General features: G+C 35.2%; 1 pseudogene; it reads left to right on the forward strand.

Moving 5' to 3' along the window:
* Positions 1–225: 225 nt before the first annotated feature.
* Positions 226–3988, forward strand: LOC120161583 (annotated as a pseudogene).
* The last annotated feature ends 9936 nt before the right edge of the window (positions 3989–13924 follow it).

A 13924-nucleotide genomic window follows, 5' to 3' on the forward strand; every position in this document is an offset into this window, starting at 1 on the left:
CAAATGCTGGATCTATTTATAAATTAGATTAAGGTTTAGGCTTGATCTACATGTAGTTTAATTGGGGGGAAAATGTTTAATGGTATTAGTTTAGGATAAGGTCTAACTATAAAACCCACAAATGCTGGATCTTTTTAGTGGGCGTTTTAGCCCAACGTTTATTTTCAAATTTCAAGCGCTAATCCAATGCACAAAAGAGTAAAATAAAACAGAAAACCCTAGCTTCCATTGCATCGTTTGGGATCTTTCCTTGCAAACCCTAATTAATAAGAAATTTGCATTGGCTAAAGTTATTCATGGCGAAGAAGGGCAAGGCAAAGTCGGCAAAAATTGAGATCGAAGAGGGCGAATCGGGACCGTTAGATTCAGAATCATTGATGGTACTAAGCAGCAGTGACGACGAGGCAGCCAATGAAGACCTAAGCTTGAAAATTGTCGAGAAAGCACTATTGGTGAAAGCTTCGAGGTTTGATGAAGGAAATCACGGCGCTTCCGATGACAGAGGCGTCATTTCTGTGGTGGATTTGGCCCCCTCGTCTTCTCGCGGGGGAACTGATGTAGCTGGTACCGGTGGTGTCGGTGAAGAGGCGGATTTGGATTTGAAAAGTAAGAGGAGTGTTAAAAGGAAAACGAAGAAAACGAAAGTTGAAAAGGTTAAATTTATGTTTTTGCTGTTTTTTCAGTAATGTTCGTTTGGATCGAATGCATTATTTGAAAAGTTGATTTTTGTTGAATTTGAATTGAATATGATTTAAAGTGTTGCGAATTTGGAAAGAAACCTGGAATTATTGTAACTGATTCGAAGGCGGGATCTTCACTGCTTGTGTTGCTATGAAAATTGGAATTCGAGCTGGTTCTGCTTAGTTCTTTGTTCAACATATGTCATTGAAGAATTGTTGGGTAAATATTGTTGAATAAACTGTTTTCTGTTTGTTAGTTTAATTAGTTCTTGGTTTTTGTTCTGTTTCCTTCTGTGAGTTCATTGCCAAAGAAAATTAGATCTTTTCCCTTTTCCTGCAAGCTTATAGCAGGAAGTGGATCTTTTTTTTTCCGGTTATTATTTGTTTATTTATTTGATAGAATGTCTGCTGTAGATTACAGTTCTCTGGTGACATCTGAGTTTGTGGTGGTTATTCACGTTTTAAGATCTTAAAGTATAAAGACAGTTAAGGGGTGATGGAGTTGGTGCTCCGATGGACTCTCAATGCTCAAGTCAGTGTCTTATATATAGTTAAAGATAACAAGTAAAATGAGAGAGTGACAGAAGGGTAAAGGAGATTCCTTATCTTTGGGGATGCCAGCTTGCCTTTATATACAGGGTACATATACTTATGTTATCACCCTGTAATATATGGGCTCAACTTTCTGCTGGGAGAACGTGGGAAAGGAATCATACTTTTGTTGAACTTTATAATTCAAATAATACATACCCTGGTGTGCTGGACGTGGCTTCAAAATGCAGTTTGAATTGGACTTCTATTTATCAACATTGCTTTTATTGCCGTGATGGTTTTTATTAAGCTGACCATGCCTTGTTTTTCTTGTTGAATGAGTTGAATAAATTTTGTACTGCATTCAATCTTGCAGCATGTTATATGGCTAACTTTTTAATTAAATCTGCCATATCTTATGAGGAAAAATTATTTTTTGTTGTTGCAACAGGTCACCATTGTAGAGGATGGGGATAATGCTGAGATGATAGACAAGGTTGAGACAGTTGAGCAGGCTATTACGGCCAAGGCTGTAGAGCCTGTTGAATCACTTGACCCAAATTCTGTAAACAAATCTGACAATATTGTGCTCCGAAAGCTTCTTGTGAGTTGAATATTTTCTTTGATCTGTGGTTTAGAAGAAAGTTTCCTTGATGGATTGGTTTTTAGCATCTCTTTGATATTTCTTCTATCAGCGAGGGGCAAGATACTTTGATCCTCCAGATAGTGGTTGGGAAACATGCTATACTTGTGGCGAAGAAGGGCATATGGCAGTGAACTGTAAATCTGCTTCAAAGAGGAAGAAACCATGCTTTCTTTGTGGAAGTTTGGATCATGGTGCTAGACAGTGCTCAAAGGTATGAATGAGAAGATTGCTGTGAAACTTGATGACATATCTTTTACCATGTCTTTTAACTTGTAGCTCTTTTTTGAACTGTTCAGTGCCCATTTCTGGGTTGGAAGTGGGGGATCTTTTTGTTAGTTTTTCTCATTTCATAATAGGCAAATTCAGCTATTAGAAGTTGCTACAATGTTTTTTCCTGGAAAATGGTTAGACATGCTCGTCTGTTGCCTTTATAGATTTGGAATCTTGGCAGACTGTTGATATTGCAATGATACTGTTTAGTGGTTAAGCAAATAGGATATATCTACGCTTGCTTTTAGGCTTTAGCCTTTGAATTGTTTGTAGATCCAAACAGTGGATGCGTCATTTACATCAAATGGAAACTAGCAAGTGGTCCTACTAGTGATTGTTAATAGCATGTTTTGAGATTTTTAATTGGGGTCAGTATTATTGTCGGGCTTATAATTTTAATTTCTTTGTAGGCACAAGATTGCTTCATCTGCAAAAAAAGTGGTCACCGTGCAAAAGATTGTCCAAACAAACACAATAGTGGATTAAAGTACGGTAATATTTGTTTAAGATGTGGAGGTTCTGGGCATGACATGTTTTCATGCAGGAATGACTATTCCCATGATGATATCAAGGTTTCTTCATGTTTCCTACTAGTATTGTTAATTATTATCTTTTCCATTATTGCTGATTGCGATTTCCTGTTAGGATTCTTGTTCTCTAATTATATTACTTGTGTTTTTTTTCCACTCAAACCAGGAGTTACAGTGCTATATCTGCAAGAGTTTTGGCCATTTTATGTTGTGTTAACTTTGTTGATACCGATGTAAGAGTTTCTTGTTACAGATGTGGCCAATTGGGTCATACTGGTTTGGTGAGTTTTACAAGTTATGCTCATTATTTTTTCAGAATTAATAGAATGTACATACTGTTTCGGTCGCAGGAAGAATGTTTGCTTATCTGTTTGTGAGCTTATTTTCAGAATATTAACTTTTGATTCTCGATGTGTCCAGTTGTCCACTGCCCCATTATTTGTGTGTGTGTATACATATATATATATATATTTCCAGTTCTTGTTATTAGTGTTCTCATTCTTGTTACTAGTCTTCGAACAATAATTTCCATTAACATTCTTCAAAATACTTGTTCTTTCATTCACGTGATCATATTTGCATTTTGAATATGTTCATTTGTTATAATTGTAGCCATTTAACATGAGAATTTTTTATGCAGTCATGTAGATCACACTGGGAAATAACTGATGATGGGTCACCTAGCTTATGCTATAAGTGCGGCGAAGGAGGACACTTCGCACGAGAATGCACCACCGGTACTCCATCATCTAGCTTATGCTATAAGTGTGGAGGAGGACACTTTGCTCGTGAATGCAGTTCTGCTAAAGTAAATTTCATTTATGTTTTTTACTTGCATGGTAATTTTTGTGCTTGATTTGTCATGGAAAAATGCTATTCTTTGTGAAACAGGTCGGTAAAAGAAACCGTGAAGCATCTACTCCAAATTGGAGACCTCGTAGAGAAAATAGAGAGTACTTGGGATACAAGTCTGCACCTCATGATCAGGGCAAGATCCGCAAAAGGAAAAAAATAAAGTTTGAAGAAAACGGCTTCAGCAGGAAGTTGTACACAAGGAGCCATTGGAGTTCTCCCAAAACACCACCTGCGGAGGGACGTAAGAAGTCGTCATCAGCTTCTGGTGATAGTACAACAAGTTCTCGATCATCTAAAACAAGGAATTCTCATAGATATTCGGCATCAAGGTTCAGCAATTTTGGCAATGATGAACCGAGGAGGGGTTACAATTGGTGGTAGGATAGTATATATTTGTTATTATTGAACTCATTGAATCAGTGTCTTTCTTTCTTGTTCTCGTCTTCTAAATATTCATGGGGCTTCATTGTGTGTGTTTTCAATATGAAGAAGGAAAGATTACAATATTCATGGGGCTTCATTGTGTGTGTTTTCAATATGAAAAAGTTTTTTTTATTGACAACTTTTAAATCGAATTCTAATTTTATCTAGAGGGGAGGGGAGGGGGACTCTAGGGGAAGGAAGGGAAATATTCTTAGTGAGTCTAGAAGATTAGAATTTATGACCTAAGGAAATATATTAGAATAGAAATGAGCAGTTTGATCGTTTAATATAAGAAAACAAAGAACAATTTAGTTAACCAACTAAATGTACGTCCTCGTTAAATGTTCACCTTTCCTAAAACCACATTAACTTTTCAGATCACTTCTTCTAATATCGCATTAACTTTTCAATTTTAATACATATTTATCTTTGGGTAAACTACACCAATGGTCACTGATGTTTGGGTAAGTTTTTGTTTTCACCACTAATGTTTAAAAAGTTACAAATTGTTATTAACGTTATCGTTTGTCACAAAATGATCATTGGTCGTTAACAGCCGTTAGGATCCATCACGAAAAACACACGTGGAACGTTAGATGCTTACTTGAATGGTTTGATTGCCAGAGTGAAGAACCTCACTTCTCCCGTTGACCAGTGTTTTACCAAAAATTTAGCCAAAAAATAATTAAACATAAAATGAACGGGGAAAATAAAGGGGATCCATCCGATTCTATTTTGATTCCATTCTTCACTTCCTCCTTCACGAATGAAGCAGTTTCAGAGAGTTGCAGAAGGTGTTTGAGAAAACCATAAACCGAAAACGTGAGGAAACAAAGAGAGGAAACATAGAAAGCGATTAAGAGAAAATAACGAGCAACACTTGGATATAAGAGGGGTTCGAGGAAATTTTTAGGGTTCAAAGTGAAGATGGTTCTGACATGGAGGCTACGGAAAAAAGGGGACAACGCCATGCTTTACGGTAAGCTGCATTTTCAGTTTGAGAGAAAATGGATTAACCTAGAATTTTGCCAGAAAATTGAATGGGTTTTTTTTGAAATAATATCGATTATTTTGGTTTATATTACTCTTGATTCTTGATTTTTGACAAATGTACTGATTTTGTGTTGACATAAAATGTATGTGGTTTATGTTAAAATAATGTTGATTTTCTGTTGACAACTTTACTTGCAATGTTTTCTATTTTCTTTTGACAGAAAATGTATGTGGTTTATGTTGAAGTAATGTTGATTTTCTGTTGACAACTTTACAATTAGACTTGCAATATTTTTTGTTTATATGATATGTAATACGACTTTACAACTCTACTGTCAATGCTTTATGTTATATGTTATATGATTTCTGTCTAACATAAAGTATATGTACTTGATGCTATATGTTATTTTCTTGATATGATCACTTGATATGATCACTTTATATCCACTTGAAATCATGTATCCACTTTTCATGCTATTTTTTTTGTTATATGCTTTATGGTGTAAAGGTTTTGACACGTGGGATATGTTGAATGTTGAAATTTCTGAAATATGTGGGATATACTGACTTTGTGGTTTTGACATGTTTGTATGTTGAATGTTTTATATTGTTGTAGACCATGCAGTTTAATAATATTTTCTGAATGTTGTAATGTTGTGCTCCCTACATGTTTGAAAAATAATGGTTAATATTGTGTTCTTGTAGACCACAAGGATTTGATAAATTATGATGACTTTATGAATGTTTATGTGTATATGTGTGATATGCTTGTAACTATAAATATTCTGAATATTGTACTGTTGCATGCCCTACATGTTTGCATGTTGAATTTTGTAATAATATTGGATCATATGTTAATATGATAAAGTGTATATGTGTGTTATGGGTCCTACTATGCTGAATATCAATTCAAAAATCTTGTTACATGTCGTGAAGATGAAAAATTTTCTATTGTGTGTCACTGCGGTGGATCATTTGTACATTCACCTAGAATGAAGTTCACTGGTAACAAGATTGCTTATTTTGACTTGTGTGATTGTGACACAATCTCTTTGCTTGACTTTTGTGAAATGATGGAGCAAATATTAGTCCATACTCCTTTACAATTATTCTGGTTACTGCCAAGTACAAAATTAACTGAGTCTTCCATCATGCCTTTAGGAACTGATTCCAATGTAATGAAAATGGTACAGAGTTTACCTAAGAATAGATATATTCACATCTATGCACAAGTTAAGGGTATAACTGAAAGTGGTTGTTATGAAAGTGGTGGTGTAGAAGTGGATAATGCTGAAAGTGGTGGTGTGGAAATGGATAATGCTGAAAGTAGTGGTGCAGAAATGGATACTGCTGAAATGGGTAGTGTAAAAAGGGACAATACTGAAATGGGTAGTGTTGAAAGGGACAATGTTGAAAGTGCTGGTGTAGAAATGGATAGTGCTGAAAGTGCTGGTGTAGAAATGGATAATGCTGAAATGGGTAGTGTAGAAAGGGACAATGCTGAAATGGGTAGTGTGGAAAGGGACAATGCTGAAATGGGTAGTGTTGAAAGGGACAATGTTGAAAGTGTTGGTGTAGAAATGGATAATGCTGAAATGAGTAATGTTGAAAAGGACAATGAGAAAGACAAGTCTAGTAATGAAGGTGTTAGAGGGATATAAGCTGATTTTGAAGAAGTTGTGGTAGAAGATGAAAACCATGGATCTAATGAATCAGATTCTGATTTTCAAGAAACTGATGGTGAAAATTCTTTTGATGATGAGGAGAGTTTACCTAGTATGGTAGAGGAGGATGTGATAAATATTTTAGGGGACATGGGTAGGCATGAGTTTAACAATAGACCTGATAAAATGTTTGACTCTAGTCCTGTTAATTCAGGGGAATTAAACATTGACAGAGATTCTGACTTAGATGCCCGTCTTACCTTCCCTGAGTTCAACAAAGAGACTGATATAGAGAACCCTAAATTTCAAAAAGGTATGTTATTTTGTAGTAAAGAGACTTTAAAGGAGGCAATTAGACAATATGGGAGGGTGAATAGAACAGTTGGCTTGTTTAAAGTTAATGACAATAAAAGATTACAAGCAATTTATAGTGAGGGTTGTCCATGGAAATTATGGTCTTCCCCATTGCATTCACATGATTCTGATTCAAACACTTGGCAGATTAAGACTTACGAGTCCGAACACACTTGTGCTAAGTTGTTGAAAAATAAGAATGTCAGTTATAGGTTCATCGGGATGAAATATATTCAGAAATTCATGTCTGATATGAATTATTCTTTGACTTCCCTCAAACAAGATGTGATAACTGACTATGGGACATTTTGTTCTTTGACTAAATGTGGAAGGGCTAGAGAGCATGCCTTAGAAATGATTCAAGGTAAATTGAAAGAATAATATGGAAAAATCTATGAATATTTACTTGAACTAAGAAATACAAATGCTGGAACTACAATTGTTTGCAAACTAGATAATAGACTATTTCAAAGAATGTATGTTTGTCTTCAAGCTTGCAAAGAGGGGTTCAAAGCAGGTTGTAGAAGGATTATCAGCCTTGATGGATGCTTCTTGAAGGGTTATTATGCTGGTTACTTACTAGCAGCAGTTGGTACCGATGCTAATGGTGGAATCTATCCCATAGCATATGCTGTTGTGGAGAGTGAGAATCAGTATTCATGGTTATGGTTTCTGGAAATTCTTGGAAGAGACTTGGACATTGACAACTCATATGGATGGTGTTTTATGTCTGATAGACAAAAGGTTATGTTCTTAACTTTTGCATCTATTATAAATTAGTAAGCCTATTATCATAATTATTTATTAAGTTATCCTTGTAGGGACTTGTTGAAGCTGTGGCAGAGCTATTCCCTAATGCTGAAGCCAGGAATTGTGTAAGGCATATTTATGCCAACTTCAAAAAAGATCACAAAGGAAAAGCTCTTAAAGATGCACTGTGGAGAGCTGCTAGAGCAACTTATGGTAGAGAATTCCAAGATGCCATAACATAATTGAAGACTTTGTTTAATGATGCATTTGAGTGGCTGAAGCATCTTAACCCTCAAAAGTGGTCCAAAGCACACTTCTCCACCACTACTAAATCTGACATGCTTCTCAATAACCTTTGTGAATGTTTTAACAAGGTAATCTTATTATAATATTGTTTATATATATATTATTTTTCTATAACTCTTAACAAATTATATATTGTGCATATCATTTCGGAAGCTAGAGACAAGCCCATCCATACTATGATGAAGCTAATTAGAACCAAAATTATGAGAAGATTTGTTTGCAGATATGAAGTAGCTGAAAAGATTAATAGGTCATTATGTCCAAATATTCAGAAGAAGTTGAACATTATAATTGATCAAGCAACTAGGTAACTCTTTTCAAATTTAATATTTCGTTGAGATATGCTGACATATGCTATCAAATATGTTAAGATATGTTGTTGAAATATGTTGAGATATGTTGAGACCATTTGAGATGTGCAGACCATTATGAATGTTTAAATATTCTATCAAACTATGTTGTTTTAATTGATATATGCAGGTGTTGGGCTACACATGCTGGAGGGTTGAAATATCAGGTTGAATGTGGTCCAGGAAACCAACATGTGGTGGACATGGGCTCCCACTCTTGTTCTTGTAGAAAATGGGACCTGACAGGCATCCCATGTATCCATGCAGTAGCAGTCATGCAACTGCACAATGATCGACCTGAACCTTATGTTCATACATGTTACCACAAATCCACACAGCTTGTAATATATTCTAATTTCATTTGTCCTGTCAAAGGTGAACTACTCAACTAATTACATATACCTAAATAATTTATGTCATGCTAATTTTCTAAATTCTTTCTTCTTTGTTAATAGGTGCTAAGCAATGGACTCCTGTCATTGAAATGGAGCCTATTATGCCTCCAGAATTGAGAAGACCGCCTGGAAGGCCAACCAAAAAAAGGAGAAAGGAAGCTGATGAAGAAAATAAGAATGGACCTAAATTAAGCAAGAAAGGTTCGATGGGAAACTGTTCTAAGTGTGGTAAACCTGGCCACAATAAGAGGACTTGTAGAGGAGAAGTTGGCGGTATCAGGAGTCTAAACCAACGTGAATCAAGATCCAGCCAACCACATACACCTGACCAGCCATCCCAAACACTCAACTCCAATGCAACGACAAGCTCGAACTATCCAACCTACAAGGCGTCAAGTATTAAGGCCAAAATTACCTACAATGAGGTCACTTAATCCACCTACAACAGTCCGTTGGATGATGCCACCATCTACAACAGACCATGCAATGCTTGGCAGTCAAGAATCTTCTGTTTCTAACCCTCACAATCAAGATTTGCACACAACATCAAAAGAATGAAATGGGTAGTGTTGATGAAACTTTTTGTGTAGTTTACCTAGGAACTTGACTTACTTTGTCATATACCTGCTTCTGCTTGATTGGCTTTGATGCATAGCCATTCTTTTTGTAAAGTTTACTTATGAACTATCCATCTTGCAGTTCAATGCAAAATGAAGAAAAATTAAATGCACAATGCAAAAAATCAAAGTTTATAGACATACAAAGGAAGCAAAACCATTACAAAATAATAGAACCATAAGAATTAATCTGGAAACATATACAAACTTCCATTACAAAAACTTCCATTACAAAGCTTTTAATCCACCATTCAAATAACACCATTTTCATTTGCTAACCCAAAGCTTATAGACACATAAAATCAAAATAACAAGCTAAAAAATCCTCTCATTTCTCCTTTCCCTTTCCATTTTTCTTAATTTCTTCAACAACCCTAAGCAAACAAATCTTGCCCGAGGCACTATGGGAGGATCCATCCAAACAAAAAGACGACATTTTGTACTCATCTTTTTCCCATAGTTTTGGCAACCAAAAAACCTCCTCCCACAATTTTCATTCGTCCAAGTCGTCACCACCTTAGCTGGTTGTCCACAATTACAAAGAGAAACTTCAATGGAGTCTTCCATCTTCACCTTAGCTAGCTTTTATCTTGGGAAGGATTTGAGAAAAATTTCAACAAAGAAAAATATGAAGGAAAAGAGGTAGATTAGGGTTAGGGATTGGTTTTATTTAAAGGGGAGAAGAAAATGAACGTTATAGTACTGCTCTCTTCCACCATGGCATTCCAGGTAAGCATCTAATGTTCCACGTGTGTTTTCTGTGACGGCTCCTAACGGCTGTTAACGGCCAGTGACCATTTTGTGACAAACGATAACGTTAGTAACAAATTTATAACTTTTTAAACATTAGTGATGAAAACAATAATTTACCCAAACATCAGTGACCATTGGCGTAGTTTACTCTTTATCTTTTTATTTGGTGTGTCATTTGCCCTTGATCGTGGACAACGCAGCCCATCATATAGACCCAACATTCAAGTATTCTGAAATAAGCGTACACCATTTTTTATTTTTAAATGCTCAAAGTGTCAAGAAATACATCGTTTTTGATACAATTGGTTCATCATAATAGGACCAAAACATATTAGAAATCGACAATGCCCACTGGGCTAGAGTGTGAGCAACCCTATTTGCAACACGTTTGGCATAACAAATCTTGATGCTCGGATTAAGAACTAGTGACTCGTGTGCCTCTTTAAGAAACAATCCGACGAGGGAGATGTCCTCTTTATTGTTGGCCAGTCGATTAACTATGGCATAGTGTCTCCTTCAATGGTGACTTGGCTCCATTCATTCTCGATAGTAAATCTTTTACCATGAATGAATGTCAATGTTTTCTTTGTTTTTGGGGTTCCGAGTTTACGCCCAACACCTCCTAACACCATAACATCGTGATCTCGAGCTACCACGCCGATTGCCGCCTCTCCCGTGTTCATGATAAAAGCATCGTCGACGTTGATTTTGATGGAACCCTCCATTGGTCTCTTCCAACCATGAGCAGTGTTAGCACTTGGCGAGGGCCACCTGGTAACACCTGCATTCGTCTCAGCGTAATCTTGAACCAGCCACCACGCTGACTGTACCACTTCACCATCCGCCTGTAATTCTCTGTCGTGCACCCTCCTGTTTCGGTTGTTCCAAATGTTCTAAAGCAGTGCAAGGAGTTTGGTAAAGCCATTGCGATCGAGGGAAGCTGCTACCTTCTCAAGCAATGCCATGCGAGGTACCTTGCCAGTCCACCAGTGCTATATCAAGCCTGGACAACACAAGGATGGAGCGGGATCTTGGACACGTCTTCAGAGTATAAAGAATAGTTTCCGGCTCATGGTTACACATCAGACAAATGATGTCGCCGATCCCAGCTGCCGCGAGTTTGTCTCCCGTTGGAAAGGCGTTGTGGCATATTCTCCACCCAAAAATTCTGATTTTTGGAAGGGTGGGGAGCTCGGTGAGAAGTTTTCAAATAGATGAATTGTCACGTACGGTACCGGCTCTCATGAGAAGCCAGTTATAACCCGACTTAGCCGAATAACAACTCTGTGTTGTGGTGCTCCCAAACAAGAGTATTCTCAGTTGTAGGCAAGATTATCTTGTCAAGAACCAGTCGGACATCCTCGTCCGAGGAGACCGATTGGACCTTTGGGGCATCCCATTCCGGTTTACCTGTCACCATGAAGTTGGAACAGCGAAAGGGTGAGGACTGAGGAGGGATTATCAACATATCTATCGGAGAGACGAACCGGTTTGGAACCACCCAACGATCAGCGTGAATACGAGTATCAACCAACTAAGAAAACTAAAATTTATATTCACAAAAAATAATGAAAATTTTTTGTTTATTAAAATTTCAAGAATATTGAAAGCAAAAGTTCCGTTTTATATGATTTTGTTGTTTCTCTAATTTTGTTATTCAAGTTGTATGATTGAATTGTTGAACAAATTGATTACTTTTTTATAATAAGTAAAATTTATTGTAATCCCCTACATCCAACCTATGCGTTTCCACTAAGGTGGTGTTTGTTTTTGCAGAGGTAAAAAGTCTGCAGTCTGCGGACTACATCTACAGGCATCTGCAGCAGAAGAGGTGGACCAAAAGTCTGCAGTCTGCAAGAAGAAGACTGTTTGTTTTTTAACATCTGCAGACTGCTAAAATAAACTGAAATATAAATAAACTGATTTTTTAAACTTAAAAGAGTTTTACAATACTGAAATTTAAATAATTTTAGTTTTATAATACTGAAATTTAAATAATCCATACAACTACAATAATAATTTTTTTAAAATAAATCAATCCATATTTTAAAATAAATCAATCCATATTTTAAAATAAAATTTTCCATATTTTAAAATAAATCAATCTATATTTTAAAATAAATCAATCCATATTTTAAAATAAATCAATTCATATTTTAAAATAATTTTTTCCATATTTTAAAATAAATCAATTCATATTTTAAAATAAATTTTTCCATATTTTAAAATAAATCAATCCATATTTTAAAATAAATTTTTTTCATATTTTAAAATAAATTTTTTCATATTTTAAAATAAATCAATTCATATTTTAAAATAAATCAATCCATATTTTAAAATAAATCAATTCATATTTTAAAATAGATTTAAATAATTTTAATTTCTTTGAAGACGTTTGAAGACATAAAACCATGTCTACACCAAGAAGACCTCGCGCAGACGTTAAAAGAGTTTCTGTCGGCGCAGACATTAAGCTTCGCATACCTTACACAGTAAAAATAAACACCACCTAAGTCTTGCATTAAAGATTCTTAAAAACATTTTCCAAAAACTTTATTCGGTAATTTAAATCATATTACAAATGACATTTATAAAAGTATAATAAATAACGATAAAACCCAACTCGTGAATATAAAACTAAAAGCGACCCGGTAAAATAAATCATATAATAAATCTGGAGCACAATAAATCAAATGTCAGTAGCAAAAGCAATAAACATCATAAAAAGATAGGTACTTCAAAAATAAGGCATGTGTTACCGTAATTAAAAGCAGTTCGGAAGATAGAAACATTACAACAAAAAGATTTGTACTAAATGTGTCAATCCTCCAAGTGTCTGATACAGAGTGTCTATCCAAGAGTATCTGAAAGGGGGTAAAAGAGTTTGAAAAGTGAGCTAGAGGCTCAGTGTGTCCCAACAATGCAAAAATAAAAACAAACAATTATGTTTTAAAATTAGAGCAAATCACAGTTATTAAAACATCAGAAGAGTTTTTAGTTTAAATATTTTGGAATCGCCCTCCAACCGAACACCATATGCAGTTCCCAGAACTGCATAACCTAAAGGAGTACCTTGGGGCCTGAGAGCCTACCCAAGATAATTCTCAACGCCACGGAGACGCTGGGGTTGTTTGGTTTGGGATTTGGGTTATCGAGGTTCACGATTGTGTTAGGGAATTTTGTGTTTTGGGAAATATGTTATAACCCAACTGAATTATAATAAAATATATATTTATTACATTTAAATATAAATAGTGATATAGGTTGGTTGATAGGGGTATTATCAACTATACCTTATGTCATATGTTCAAACCAACCTAGCTCACTATTTAATTTTTTTATAGGAAAGTTATGAAATAATTACAATACTAGTCCCCAAATTTCTCAAAATTTTGAAATAAATCCCAAAATTTTCAAAAACTGCCATTTTACTCATTAAAATCAAATAATTAAAATTAAACTGGGGGTGACATTTATAATTCTATAATAAAAATTATTTGATTTATCGTCATTCTTTTTATTAATTATTATTTCTCTGTCTCACTAAATTTGTCTATTTTGAAACTTAAAATTTGTCCTATTCAAAACATTTCATTAAAAAAATCAACACAAAACATTTTATTAAAAATATCAACAAATAATAATATTTATATATTTTTTATCCATATATATCCTATTTAAAGGCAGCAAAATTTTCAACAAACGCAAGTAAACACACTACTCGCTTAATATGCACCCCTATTATTAACGAGCAACGGAAGAAAGTGGAAGATGAATGAGATGGTAGAAGCCTCTTAACACCGGTCA

This window comes from Hibiscus syriacus, unplaced genomic scaffold, assembly GCF_006381635.1.
Source record: "Hibiscus syriacus cultivar Baekdansim isolate YM2019G1 unplaced genomic scaffold, ASM638163v2 tig00111402_pilon, whole genome shotgun sequence".
Taxonomy (NCBI): Eukaryota; Viridiplantae; Streptophyta; class Magnoliopsida; order Malvales; family Malvaceae; genus Hibiscus; species Hibiscus syriacus.